This window comes from Dipodomys merriami, unplaced genomic scaffold (genome assembly GCF_024711535.1).
Source record: "Dipodomys merriami isolate MVZ:Mamm:240054 unplaced genomic scaffold, mDipMer1.0.p SCAF_77, whole genome shotgun sequence".
Taxonomy (NCBI): Eukaryota; Metazoa; Chordata; class Mammalia; order Rodentia; family Heteromyidae; genus Dipodomys; species Dipodomys merriami.
The window spans coordinates 302358-316443 of NW_027206368.1; positions in this window are offsets into that span (position 1 = coordinate 302358).

The following is a 14086-nucleotide window of genomic DNA, read 5'->3' on the forward strand; positions in this document are numbered from 1 at the left end:
GGGTTAGGATTAGGATTAAGGTGAGTTTTAGGGTGATTGTGAGCCTTAGGGTTAGGGTTCTGGTTTGGCTTAGGGTTACACTGATGGTGAGGGTGAGGTTTAAGGTTAGGATTAGGGTTCAGGTGAGGGTGAGTGTGTGTTTTAGGGTTAGGTTTAGTGTTAGGTTCAGGGTTAGTCTGATGGTGAGGTTGAGGTTGAAGTTTAGGGTTAGTTTAAGGGATAAGTTAAGGGTTAGGGGGAGGTTTAGGATGAGGGTTAGGGTTAGGATTAGGGTTAGGGTGATGGCTAGGGTTAGGTTGAGGTTTAATGTTAGGGTTAGGGTGAGAGTTAGGGTTAGGGTTAGTGTGAGGTTTAGTGTTAGTTTTAGGGTTACAGTTAGGATTAGGGTGAGGGAGAGGTTTAGGGGTAGAGTTAGTGTTAGGGTGAGGGTTAGGGTTAGGATGAGGGTTAGGGTGGGGGTTTCAGTAAGGGTAAAGTGAGGGTTAGGCTGAGGGTGAGGGTTACGATAAGGGTGAGGTTTAGGTTTAGAGTGAGGGTTGGGGTTAGTTTTAGGGTGAGGGTGTGGGTTAGATTGAGGATTAGTGTTAGTGTTAGTGTGAGGTTTACCGTGAGGATGAGTGTTAGGGTTAGGGTTAGGGCTAGGGTTAGGTTGAGGTTTAGGGATAGTGTTAGGGTGAGGTTTAGGGTTAGGGTGAAGGTTAGGGTTAGTGTGAGGCTTAGTGTTTGGGTTACGGTTAGTGTTAAGGTGAGGGTAATTGTTAGGGTGAGGGTTAGGTGTAGGGTGAGGGTAATGTTTAGGGTGAGGGTTAGGGTTAAGGTTAGGGTTTTTGTTAGGATTATGGTTTGGGTTACTGTTACTGTGAGGGTGAGTGTTAGCGATAGGGTTAGGATTAGTATTAGGGTTAGTGTTAGGGTGAGGGGAAGTGTTAGGGTGAGGGTTAAGGTGAGGGTGAGGGTTATGGTTAGGGTGAGGGTCAGGGTTCGGGTTAGGGTTACATTGAGCTGAGGGTTAGGGTTAAGTTGAGGGTTAGGTTTAGGGTTAGCGTTAGGGTGAGTTTAGGGTTAGGCTTAGTGTGAGGGTTAGTGTTAGGGTTAGGGTTAGTGGTAGGTGAGGGTAAGTGTTATTGTGAGGTTTAGGGTTAGGGTGAGGATTATGGTTAGGGTGAGGGTTAGGGTTATTGTTAGGGTTAGGATTAGGGTTAGAGTTAGGGTTAGGGTGAGGATAAGATTTAGAGTTAAAGTTAGGATTAGGGTGAGTGTTAGGGTTAGGCTTAGGCTTAGGCTTAGGCCAAGCATGAGGGTGAGGGTTAGGGTGCGGGTTAGGGTGAGGGTTAGGGTTATGGTTAGTGTCAGTTTAAGGATGAAGTTTCGGCTTAGGGTTAGGGTTAGGGTGAGGGCTAGTGTTAGGGTTAGAGTGAGGGTTAGGGTTAGGGATAAGTTAGGTTTAGGATTAGCGTTAGAGTGAGGATGAGTGTGAGGCTTAGGGTTAGGGTTAAGATTAGGCTTAGAGTTAGGGTGAGGGTTAGGGTTAGAGTTTGGGTTAGGGTGCAGGTGAGGCTGAGGATTAGGTTTAGGTTTAGGGTTAGATTTAGGGTTAGGTTTAGGGTTAGGTTTAGTGTTAGATTTAGGGTTACGGTGAGGGGTAGGGTCAGGGTGAGTGTTAGTGGTAGGGTTAGGATTACTATTAGGGTTAGTGTTAGGATGAGGGTAAGTGTTAGGGTAAGGGTTAGGGTGAGGCTGAAGGTTATGGTTAGGGTGAGGGTCAGGGTTAGGGTTAGGGTTACATTGAGCCTGAGGGTTAGGGTTAGGTTGAGGGTTAGGTTTAGGTTTAGGGTTAGGGTGAGTTTAGGGTTAGGCTTAGTGTGAGGGTTAGTGTTAGGGTTAGGGTTAGTGGTAGGTGAGGGTAAGTGTTAGTGTGAGGTTTAGGGTTAGGGTGAGAATTATGGTTAGGGTGAGGGTTAGGGTTATTGTTAAGGTTAGGTTTAGGGTTAGAATTAGGGTTAGGGTGAGGATAAGATTTAGGGTTAGAGTGAGTGTTAGGGTTAGGCTTAGGCTTAGGCTTAGGCCAAGCATGTGGGTGAGGGTTAGGGTGCGGGTTAGGGTGAGGGTTAGAGTTATGGTTAGTGTCAGTTTAAGGATGAGGTTTCGGCTTAGGGTTAGGGTTAGGGTGAGGGCTAGTGTTAGGGTTAGGGTTAGGGATAGGGTTAGGTTTAGGTTTAGGGTTAGGGTGAGGGTGAGTGTGAGGCTTAGGGTTAGGGTTAGGATTAGGATTAGAGTTAGGGTGAGGGTTAGGGTTAGAGTTTGGGTTAGGGTGCAGGTGAGGCTGAGGATTAGGTTTGGGTTTAGGGTTAGATTTAGGGTCAGGTTTAGGGTTAGGTTTAGTGTTAGGTTTTGGATTAAGGTGAGGGTTAGGGTGAGGGTTAGGGTTAGGGATACTGTTAGGTTTAGGATTAGGGTTAGGGTTAAGGTTAGGGTGAGTGTTAGGGGTAGGGTTAGGGTGAGTATTAGGGTTAGGCTTAGGGTTTGGCTGAAGGTGAGGGTGAGTGTGAGGCTTAGGGTTAGGGTGAGGGTTAGGGTTAGGATTATGGGGAGGGTTAGGATGATTGTTAGATTTAGGATTAGGGTTAGGGTGAGGGCTATGTTGAAGGTGAGGTTTAGGGTTAGGGTTAGGGTTAGTGTGAGGGTGAGTTTTTGGGTTAGAGTTAGGCTTAAGGTGAGGCTGAGGGTGATGGTGAGGGTTAGGGTTAGGATTAGGATTAAGGTAAGGGTTAGGATGAGTTTGAGTGTTAGGGTTAGGGTTAGGATTAGGCTTAGGGTTACACTGAGGGTGAGGGTGAGGGTGAGAGTAAGGGTTAGGTTTAGGGTTAGGTTGAGGGTGTGTGTGTGTGTTAGGGTTAGGTTTAGGTTTAGGCTTAGGCTTAGGGTGAGGGCTAGGCTGAGGGTGAGGTTGAGAGTTAGGGTAAGGGTGAGGCTGAGGTTGAGGGTTAGGGCTAGGGTTAGTGTTAGAGTTAGGGTTAGGGTTAGGGTTAAGGTGAGGGTGAGGGTTAGTCTTAGGTTTAGGTTTAGGATTGGGGTAATGGTTAAGATGAGTGTGAGGTTTAGGGTTAGGGTTAGGCTTAGGCTTAGGTTTAGGCTGAGGGAAAGGGTGAGGGTTAGATTAGGTTGACGGTTAGGGTTAGGGTTAGCTTGAGAGTTAGGGTTCAGGTTAAGTTTAGGGTTAGGGTGAGAGTTAGGGTTAGGGTGAGGGTTAGGGTTAAGATTAGGTTTAGGGTGAGGGTGAGTTTTAGCATTAGGTTTAGGCTTAGGGTTAGATTTAGGGTTAGGATTAGTGTTATTGTTACGGTTAGAGTTAGAGTTATGTTGAGGGTGAGGGTGAGGGTGAGGGTTAGGTTTAGGGTTAGGGTGAGGTTTAGGTTTAGGGTTAGGATTAGGATTAGGGTGAGGGTGAGGTTTAGGTTTAGGTTTAGGGTTAGTTGTAGGCTTAGGTCGAGGGGTAGGGTTAGGGTTAGTTTTAGGGTTAAGGTTAGGGTGAGGGTGAGTGTGAGGGTTAGGCTTAGGCTTAGGCTTATGCTTAGGGTTAGGCTGAGGGTGAGGGTGGGGGTGAGGATTACAGTTAGGGTGATGGTTAGGGTTAGGGATAGGATGAGGATTAGGATGAGGTTTAGGGTTAGGATTAGGGTTAGGGTGAGGGCTAGGGTGAGGGTCTGGCTTAGGGTAAGTGTTAGGCTTAGGCTTAGGGTTAGGGTGAGCATTTGGTTGAGGATAACGGTTAGGATTAGGGTTAGGTTGAGGTTTAGTGTTAGGGTTAGTGTTAGGGTTAGAGTGAGGGTGAGGTTTAGGGGTAGAGTTAGGTTTAGGGTGAGGGTTAGGGTTAGGGTTAGGCTTAGGCTTAGGGTTAGGATTGAGGGAGAGGGTGAGGGTTAGCTTTAGGTTGTCGGTTAGGGTTAGGGTTAGCTTGACAGTTAGGGTTCAAGTTAAGTTTAGGGTTAGGGTGAGGGTTAGGGTTAGGGTTAGGGTTAGGGTTACGATGAGGATTAGGGTTACGATTAGGGTTAGGTTGAGGGCTAGGGTGAGGGTGAGGATTAGGGTTAGTGTTAGGGTAAGGTTTAAGGTTAGGGTTAGGTTTAGGGTGTGGGTTAGTATGAGGGTTAGGGTTACAGTGAGGGTGAGGGTTAGGTTTAGGGTGAGGTTTAGGGTTAGGATTAGGGTTAGGGTGAGGGTGAGTGTTAGCATTTGGGTTAGGGTTAGGTTTAGGGTTAGGATTAGTGTTATTTTTAGGGTTAGGGTTAGAGTTATGGTGAGGATGAGGGTGAGGGTGAGGGTGATGGTTAGATTTAGGGTTAGGGTGAGGTTTAGGTTTAGGGTTAGGATTAGGGTTAGGGTGAGGGTGAGGTTTAGGGTTAGGTTTAGGGTTAGTTGGAGGGTTAGGTCGAGGGTTAGGCTTAGGGTTCATTTTAGGGTTAAGGTTAGGGTGAGGGTTAGGTTGAGGTTTAGGGTTAGTGTTAGAATTAGTGTTAGGATTAGGGTTAGGGTGAGAGTGAGTGTGAGGGTTAGGGTTAGGCTTAGGCTTAGGCTTAGGGTTAGGCTGAAGGTGAGGGTGGGGCTGAGGATTAGATTTAGGGTGATGGTTAGGGTTAGGGTTAGGGTGAGGGTTAGGATTAGGATTAGGGTTAGGGTGAGGGCTAGGTTGAGGGTCTGTGTTAGGGTAAGTGTTAGGCTTAGGCTTAGGGTTAGGCTGAGAGTTTGGTTGAGGATAAGGTTTAGGGTTAGGGTTAGGGTGAGGTTTAGTGTTAGGGTTAGGGTTAGAGTGAGGGTGAGTTTTAGGGTTAGGGTGAGGGTTAGGGTTAGGGTCAGGATTAGGGTGGGGATTACGGTAAGGGTAAAGGTGTAGTTTAAACTGAGGGTGAGGGTTATGGTAAGGGCGAGGGTTAGGGTTTGGGTGAGGGTTAGGGTTAGTGTTACAGTAAGGGTGAGGGTTAGATTGAGGATAAGTGTTAGGGTTAGTGTGAGGTTTAAGGTGAGGACGAGGGTTAGGGTTAGGGTGAGGGGTAAGGTGAGGGTTAGGTTTAGAGTTAGTGTTAGGGTGAGGTTTAGGGTTAGAGTGATGGTTAGGGTTAGTGTGAGGGTTAGTGTTAGGTTTAGGGTTAGTGTTAGGGCGAGGGTAAGTGTTAAGGTGAGGGTTAGTTTTAGGGTGAGGTTTATGGTCAGGGTGTGGGTCAGGTTTAGGGTTAGGGTTACATTGATCGTGAGGGTTAGGGTTAGGTTGAGGGTTATGTTTAGGGTTAGGGTTAGGGTGAGTTTAGGGTTAGGCTTAGTGTGAGGGTTAGTGTTAGGGTTAGGGTTAGTGGTAGGTGATGGTAAGTGTTAGTGTGAGGTTTAGGGTTAGGGTGAGGATTATGGTTAGGGTGAGGGTTAGGGTTATTTTTTGGGTTAGGCTTAGGTTTAGAGTTAGGGTTAGGGTGAGGATAAGATTTAGGGTTAGAGTTAGGGTTACTGTTAGGGTTAGGCTGAGGGTTAGGGTTAGGTTTAGGCTTAGGCTTAGGCTTAGGCCGAGCATGAGGGTGAGGGTTAGGGTTATGGTTAGTGTCAGGTTTAGGATGAGGTTTCGGTTTAGGGTTAGGGTTAGGGTGAGGGCTAGGGTTGATGTTAGGGTGAGGGTTAGGGTTAGAGATAGGGTTAGGTTTAGGATTAGGTTTAGGGTGAGGGTAGTGTGAGGCTTAGGGTTAGGGTTAGGATTAGACTAGGGTTAGGGTGAGGGTTAGGGTTAGAGTTTGGGTTAGGGTGCAGGTGAGTCTGAGGATTAGGGTTAGGTTTAGGGTTAGATTTAGGGTTAGGTTTAGTGTTAGGGTTTGTGTTAGTTTTAGGGTTATGGTGAGGGTTAGGGTGAGGTTTAGGGTTAGGGATAGGATTAGGTTTAGGATTAGGGTTAGGGTGAAGGTTTGTGTGAGGCTTAGGGTTAGGGTTAGGCTTAGAGTTAGGGTGAGGGTTAGGGTTAGGGTTTGGTTTAGGGTGCAGTTGAGGTTGAGTATTAGGGTTAGGTTTAGGGTTAGATTCAGGGTTAGGTTTAGGGTTAGGTTTAGTGTTAGGGTTAAGGTTAGGGTTAGGGTTAGGCTGAGGGTGATTTTTGGGGCTGAGGATTAGAGTTAGAGTTAGGTTTAGGTTTAGGGTTAGGGTTAATGTTAGTGTTATGTTTAGGGTTAAGTTTGTGGTGAGGGTGAGGCTGTGGGTGAGGGTTAGGGTTAGGGTTAGGATTAGTATTATTGTTAGGGTTAGGGCTATAATTACGGTGAGGTTGAGGGTGAGGGTGAAGTTTAGGGTTAGGGTGAGTTTTAGGGTTAGGGTTAGGGTGAGGGTGAGGTTTAGGGTTAGAGTTAGGGTTAGGGTTAGGATTAGGTTGAGGTTTCGAGTTAGGGTTAAGGTTGGGGTTATGGTGAGGGTTAGGTTTATGTTTAGAGTTAGGGTGAGGCTGAGGGTGAGGGTTAGGGTTAGGGTTAGTGTTAGATTTAGGGTTAGGGTTAGGGTGAGGGTTAGGGTGAGGGTGAGTGTTAGGGTTAAGGTTAGGATTAGGATTAGGGTTAGGGTTAGAGTGAGTGTAAGGCGTAGGGTTAGGGTGAGTATTAGTGTTAGGCTTAGGGTTTGGCTGAGGGTGAGGGTGAGTGTGAGGATTAGGGTTAGGTTGAGGGTTAGGTTTAGGATTATGTGGAGGGTTAGGATGATTGTTAGAGTTAGGATTAGGGTTAGGGTGAGGGCTAGGTTGAGGTTGAGGTTTAGGTTTAGGGTTAGGGTTATGGTGAGGGTGAGTTTTTGGGTAAGAGTTAGGCTTAAGGTGAGGCTGATGGTGAAGGTGATTTTTAGGGTTAGGATTAGGATTAGGGTAAGGGTTAGGGTGAGTGTGAGTTTTAGGGTTAGGGTTAGGATTAGGCTTAGGGTTACACTGAGGGTGAGTGTGAGGGTGAGGTTAATTGTTAGGTTTAGGGTTAGGTTGAGGGTGAGTGTGTGTGTTAGTGTTAGGTTTAGGGTTAGGCTTGGGTTTAGGGTGAGGGTGAGGTTGAGGGTGATGGTTAGGGTTAGGGTGAGGGTTAGGGTAAGGGTTAGCTGGAGGGTTAGGATGAGGGTTAGGGTTAGGATTAGGGTTAGGGTGAGGTCTAGGGTGAGGGTAAGGTTTAGGATTAGGGTTAGGGTGAGCATTAGGGTTAGGGTTAGGTTTAGGGTGATAGGATTCGGGTTTAATTTATGTTTAGGGTGAGAGTTAGGTAAGGGTTACGCTGAGGGTGAGGGTGAGGGTTAGGGTTAGGTTGAGGGTTAGGTTTAGGATTAGGTTTAGGGTGAGGGGTTGGGTGAGGGTTAGGATTATTGTTTGGGTGAGGGTTAGGATGAGGGTTAGAATTAGGCTTAGGGTGAGGGCTAGGCTGAGTGTGAGATTTAGTGTTAGGATTAGGGTGAGGTTGAGGATTAGGGTTAGGGTTAGGTTTAGGGTGAGGGTGAGGTTTAGGTTTAGAGTTAGGGTAAGGGTGAGGCTGAGGTTGAGGGTTAGGGTTTGGGTTAGTGTTAGAGTTAGGATTAGGGTGAGGGTTAAGGTGAGGGTGAGGGTTAGGCTTAGGTTTAGTTTTAGGATTAGGGTAATGGTTAGGGTGAGTGCGAGGTTTAGGGTTAGGCTTAGGCTTAGGCTTAGGTTTAGGCTGAGGGAAAGTGTGAGGGTTAGCTTTAGGTTGATGGTTAGGGTTAGGGTTAGCTTGAGAGTTAGGGTTCAGGTTAAGTTTAGTGTTAGGGTGAGGGTTAGGGTTAGGGTGAGGGTTAGGGTTAGGATTAGGGTTAGGGTTAGGGTGAGGGTGAGTTTTAGCATTAGGGTCAGGGTTAGGTTTAGGGTTAGGATTAGTGTTACGGTTAGGGTTTGGGTTAGAGTTATGGTGAGGGTGAGGGTGAGGGTTAGGTTTAGGGTTAGGGTAAGGTTTATGTTTAGGGTTAGGATTAGAATTAGGGTGAAGTTGAGGTTTAGGGTTAGGTTTAGGGTTAGTTGGATGCTTAGGTCGAGGGGTAGGGTTAGGAATAATTTTACGGTAATGTTAGGGTGAGGGTTAGGTTGAGGTTTAGGGTTCAGGTTAAGTTTAGTGTTAGGGTGAGGGTTAGGGTTAGGGTGAGGCTTAGGCTTAGGTTTAGGCTGAGCATTTGGTTGAGGATAAGGGTTAGGGTTAGGTTAGGGTGAGGTTTAGTGTTAGGGTTAGAGTTAGGGTTAGAGTGAGGGTGAGGTTTAGGGGTACAGTTAGGGTTAGGGTGAGGGTTAGGGTTAGGGTTAGGCTTAGGCTTAGGGTTAGGATGAGGGAGAGGTTGAGGGTTAGCTTTAGGTTGACGGTTAGGGTTAGGGTTAGCTTGAGAGTTAGGGTTCAGGTTAAGTTTAGGGTTAGGTTGAGGTTTAGGCTTAGGGTTATGGTGAGGGTTAGGATTAGGGTTAGGGTGAGGGTTAGGATGAGGATTAGGGTTACGATTAGGGTTAGGTTGAGGAATAGGGTGAGGGTGAGGATTAGGATTAATGTTAGGGTAAGGTTTAAGGTTAGGGTTAGGTTAGGGTGAGAGTTAGTATGAGGGTTAGGGTTACTGTGAGGGTGAGGGTTAGGGTTAGGATTACGGTTAGGCTGAGGGTGAGTGTTAGCATTAGGGTTAGGGTTAGGGTTAGGTTTAGGGTTAGGATTAGTGTTATTGTTAGGGTTAGGGTTAGAGTTATGGTGAGGGTGAGGGTGAGGGTGAGCGTGAGGGATAGTTTTAGGGTTAGGATGAGGTTTAGGTTTAGGGTTAGGATTAGGGTTATGGTGAGGGTGAGGTTTAGGGTTAGGTTTAGGGTTAGTTGAAGGGTTAGGTCGAGGGTTAGGGTTAGGTTTAATTTTAAGGTTAAGGTTAGGGTGAGGGTTAGGTTGAGCTTTCTGGTTAGTGTTAGAGGTAGGGTTAGGATTAGGGTTAGAGTGAGGATGAGTGTGAGGGTTAGGGTTAGGCTTAGGCTTAGGTTTAGCTTTAGACTGAGGGTGAGGGTGGGGTTGAGGATTAGAGTTAGGGTGATGGTTAGGGTTAGGGTTAGGGTGAGGGTTAGGATGAGGGTGCGGGTTAAGGTAAGTGTTAGGCTTAGGCTTAGGGTTAGTCTGAGCGTTTGGTTGAGGATAAGGGTTAGGGTTAGGCATAGGGTGAGGTTAGTGTTAGGGTTAGAGTTAGAGTTAGGGTTAGAGTGAGGGTGAGGTTTAGGGGTAGAGTTAGGGTTAGGGTGAGGGTTAGGGTTAGGGTCAGGGTTAGGGTGGGGGTTACGGTAAGGGTAAAGGTGAAGGTTAGACTGAGGTTGAGGGTTATGGTAAGGGTGAGGGTTAGGGTTAGGGTGAGGGTTAGGGTTAGGGTTAAAGTGAGGGTGAGTGTTAGATTGAGGATAAGTGTTAGGGTTAGTGTGAGGTTTAGGGTCAGGATGAGGGTTAGGGTTAGGGTGAGGGCAAAGTTGAGGGTTAGGTTTAGGGTTAGTGTTAGGGTGAGTTTTAGGGTTAGGGTGAGGGTTAGGGTTAGGGTTAGGGTTATTGTGAGCGTTATTTTTAGGGTTATGGTTACGGTGAGGATTAGGGTGAGGTTGAGGGTGAGGGTTAGTGTTAGGGGAAGTTTTAGGATGAGGATTACAGTTAGGATTAGGGTTAGGGTGAAGGCTAGGGTGAGGGTGAGCTTTAGTGTTAGTGTTAGGGTGAAGTTTAGGGTTAGGGTTAGGTTTAGGGTGAGGGTGAGGTTTAGAGTTAGAGTTAGGTTTTGGGTGAGGCTGAGGGTGAGGGTTAGGGTTAGGGTTAGTATTAGTTTTAGTGTTAGGGTTAGGGTGAGGGTTAGGCTGAGGGTGAGGTTTAGAGTTAGGTTTAGGATTAGGATTAGGGGTAGGGTTAGGGTGGATGTGAGGGTTAGGGTTAGGGTTAGGGTTAGGCTTAACGTTAGGCTGAGGGTTAGGGTGAGGGTGAGGGTTAGGGTTAGGGTGAGGGTTAGGTTTATGGTTATGGGGAGGGTTAGGATGAGGGTTAGGGTTAGTATTAGGGTTAGGGTGAGGGCTCGGGTGAGGGTCAGGGTTAGGGTTAGGGTTAGGGTGAGGTTTAGAGTTAAAGTTAGGGTTAAGGTGAGGCTGAGGTTGAGGGTTAGGGTTAGAGTTAGGATTAGGATTAAGGTGAGGTTTAGGGTGATTTTGAGGCTTAGGGTTAGGGTTCGGGTTTGGCTTAGGTTTACACTGAGGGTGAGGGTGAGGTTTAGGGTTAGGATTAGGGTTCAAGTGAGGGTGAGTGTTTGTTTTAGGGTTAGGTTTAGGGTTAGGTTCAGGGTTAGGCTGATGGTGAGGTTGAGGGTGATGTTTAGGGTTAGTTTAAGGGTTAGGTTAAGGGTTAGGGGGAGGTTTAGGATGAGGGTTAGGGTTAGGATTAGGGTTAGGGTGAGGGGTAGGGTAAGGTTGAGGTTTAATGTTAGGGTTAGTGTGAGAGTTATGGTTAGGGTTACTGTGAGAGTAGGATTCGGGTTAAGTTTAGGGTTAGGGTGAGGGTTAGGGTAAGGGTTACGGTGAGGTTGAGGGTTAGGGTTAGGTTGAGGTTTAGGGTTAAGATTAAGTTTAAGGTGAGGGTTAGGGTTAGGGTAAGAGTTACGGTGAGGGTGAGGGTTAGGGTTAGGTTGAGGGTTAGGGTTGGATTTGTGTTAGGGTGAGGGATAGGGTGAGGGTGATTGTTAGAGTAAGGGTTTGATTTAGGGTTAAGCTGAGCATGAGGTTGAGGGTGAGGGTTAGGGTTAGGGTTAGTGTGAGGTTTAGTGTTAGTTTTAGGGTTACAGTTAGGATTAGGGTGAGGGTGAGGTTTAGGGGTAGAGTTAGTGTTAGGGTGAAGGTTAGGGTTAGGGTGAGGGTTAGGGTGGGGGTGACAGTAAGGGTAAGGTGAGGGTTAGGCTGAGGGTGAGGGTTATGGTAAGGGTGAGGTTTAGGTTTAGGGTGAGGGTTAGGGTTAGGGTGAGGGTGAGGGTGTGGGTTAGAATGAGGATTAGTGTTAGGGTTAGTGTGAGGTTTACCGTGTGGATGAGTGTTAGGGTTAGGGTTAGGGCTAGGGTTTAGTTGAGGTTTAGGGTTAGTGTTAGGATGAGATTTAGGGTTAGGGTGATGGTTAGGGTTAGTGTGAGGCTTAGTGTTCAGGTTAAGTTTAGTGTTAAGGTGAGGGTAAATGTTAGAGTGAGGGTGTGGTTTAGAGTGAGGTTAAGGGTTAGGGTGAGGGTTAGGGTTAAGGTTAGGGTTTTTGTTAAGATTATGGTTAGGATTACTGTTACTGTGAGGGGGAGTGTTAGGGATAGGGTTAGGATTAGTATTAGGGTTAGTGTTAGGTTGAGGGTAAGTGTTAGGGTGAGGGTTAGGGTTAGGGTGAGGTTTATGGTTAGGGTGAAGGTCAGGGTGAGGGTTAGGGTTACATTGAGCATGAGGGTTAGGGTTAGGTTGAGGGTTAGGTTTAGGGTTAGGGTGAGTTTAGGGTTAGGGTTAGTGTGAAGGTTAGTGTTAGGGTTAGTGTTACTGGTAGGGTGAGGGTAAGTATTAGTGTGATGTTTAATGTTAGGGTGAGGATTATGGTTAGGGTGAGGGTTAGGGTTATTGTTAGGGTTAGGGTTAGGGTTAGATTTAGGGTTAGGGTGAGTGTGAGATTTAGGGTTAGAGTTAGGGTGAGGTTTAGGGTTAGGGTGAGTGTTAGGGTTAGGGTTAGGGTTAGGCTTAGGCTTAGGCTTAGACCAAGCATGAGGGTGAGGATTAGGGTGCGGGTTAGGGTTATGGTTAGTGTCAGGTTTAGGATGAGGTTTAGGGTTAGGGTGAGGGTTAGGGTGAGGGTTAGGGTGAGGGTTAAGGTTAGGGATAGGGTTAGGTTTAGGATTAGGTTTAGGGTGAGGGTGAGTGTGAGGCTTAGGGTTAGGGTTAGGATTAGGCTTAGAGTTAGGGTGAGGGTTAGGGTTAGAGTTTGGGTTAGGGTGCAGGTGAGGCTGAGGATTAGGGTTAGGTTTAGGGTTAGATTTAGGGTTAGGTTTAGCGTTAGTGTTAGTGTTAGGTTTAGGGTTACGGTGAGGGTTAGGGTAAGGGTTAGGGTTAGGCTTAGGTTAGGCTGAGGGTGTCTGTGGGGGTGAGAATTAGAGTTAGGGTTAGGGTTAGGCTTAGGGTTAGGTTTATTGTTAGTGCTATGGTTAGGGTTAAGTTTGCAGTGAGGGTGAGGTTGAGGGGAATGGTGAGGGTTAGTGTTAGGGTTAGTGTTATTGTTAGGGTTAGGGCTAGAGTTATGGTGAGGTTGAGGGTGAGGGTGAAGGATAGGGTTAAGGTGCGTTTTAGGGTTAGGGATAGGGTTAGGGTGAGGGTGAGTTTTAGGGTGAGGGTGAGGTTTAATGTTAGGGTTAGGGTGAGAGTTAGGGTTAGGGTTAGGGTGAGAGTAGGATTCAGGTTAAGTTTAGGGTTAGAGTGTGGGTTAGTGTAAGGGTTACGGTGAGGTTGAGGGTTAGGGTTAGGTTGAGGTTTAGGGATAAGATTAGGTTTAATGGTGGGTGAGGGTTAGGGTTAGGGTAAGGTTTACGGTGAGGATGAGGGTTAGGATTAGGTTTAGAGTTAGGATTTGTGTTAGGGTGAGGGTGAGGGTTAGGGTAAGGGTTTGGCTTAGGCTTAGGTTTAAGCTGAGCGTGAGGTTGAGGGTGAGGGTTAGGGTTAGTGTGAGGTTTAGTGTTAGGGTTAGGGTTAGAGTTAGGATTAGGGTGAGGTTTAGGGGAAGAGTTAGTGTTAGGGTGAATTTAGGCTTAGGGTGAGGGTTAGGTTGTGGGTGACTGTAAGGGTAAGGTGAGGGTTAGGCTGAGGGTGAGGGTCACGGTAAGGGTGAGAATTAGGGTTAGGTCGAGGGTTAGGGTTAGGGTTAGGGTTAGGGTGAGGGTGAGGGTTAGATTGATGATTAGTGTTAGGGTTAGTGTGAAGTTTAACATGAGGGTTAGGGCTAGGGTTAGGTTGAGGTTTAAGGTTAGTGTTAGTGTGAGGTTTAGGGTTAGGGTGATTGTTAGGGTTAGTGTGAGGCTTAGTGTTTGGGTTAAGCTTAATGTTAAGGTGAGGGTAAGTGTTAGCGTGAGGGTTAGGTTTAGGGTGAGGGTAATGATTAGGGTGAGGGTTAGGGTTAGGGTTAGGGTTTTTGTTAGGTTTAGGGTTAGGGTTGTTGTTAGGGTTAGGGTTCCGGTTAAGGTGAGGGTGTGGGTTATTGTTAGGGTTAGGATTAGGGTTAGTGTTAGGGTGAGGGTAAGTGTTAGGGTGAGTGTTAGGGTTAGGGTGAGGGTTATGGTTAGGATGAGGGTCAAGATTAGGGTTAGGGTTACTTTGAGCATGAGGGTTAGGGTTATGTTGAGGTTTAGGGTTAGGGTTAGGGTTAAGGTGAGGTTAGGGTTAGGGTTATTGTGAGGGTTAGTGTTAGGGTTAAGGTTAGGGGTAGGGTGAGGGTAAGTGTTATGGTGAGGTTTAGGGTTAGGGTGAGTATTATGGTTAGGGTGAGGGTTAGTGTTATTGTTAGGGTTATGGTTAGGTTTAGATTTAGGGTTAGGGTGAGGGTGAGATTTAGGGTTAGAGTTAGGGTTAGTGTTAGGGTTATTGTTAGGGTGAGGGTTAGGGTTAGGTTTTGGCTTAGGCTTAGGCTTAGGCCGAGCATGAGGGTGAGGGTTAGGGTAAGGGTTAGGGTTATGGTTAGTGTCAGGTTTAGGATGAGGTTTAGGGTTAAGGTTAGGGTTAGGGTGAGGACTAGGCTGAGGGTTAGGGTTAGGGATTGGGTTAGGTTTAGGATTACTGTTAGGGTGAGTGTGAGTGTGAGGCTTAGGGTTAGGGTTAGGGTTAGGCTTAGAGTTAGGGTGAGGGTTATGGTTAGGGTTTGGTTTAGGGTAAGGGTTAGGGTTATGGTGAGGGTTAGGCTTAGGGTTAGGGTTAGGCTTAGAGTTAGGGTGAGGGTTATGGTTAGGGTTTGGTTTAGGGTAAGGGTTAGGGTTATGGTGAGGGTTAGGCTTAGGGTTAGGGTTAGGCTTAGGGTTAGGCTTATTGTTAGTGTTATTTTTAGGATTAGTGTTATTG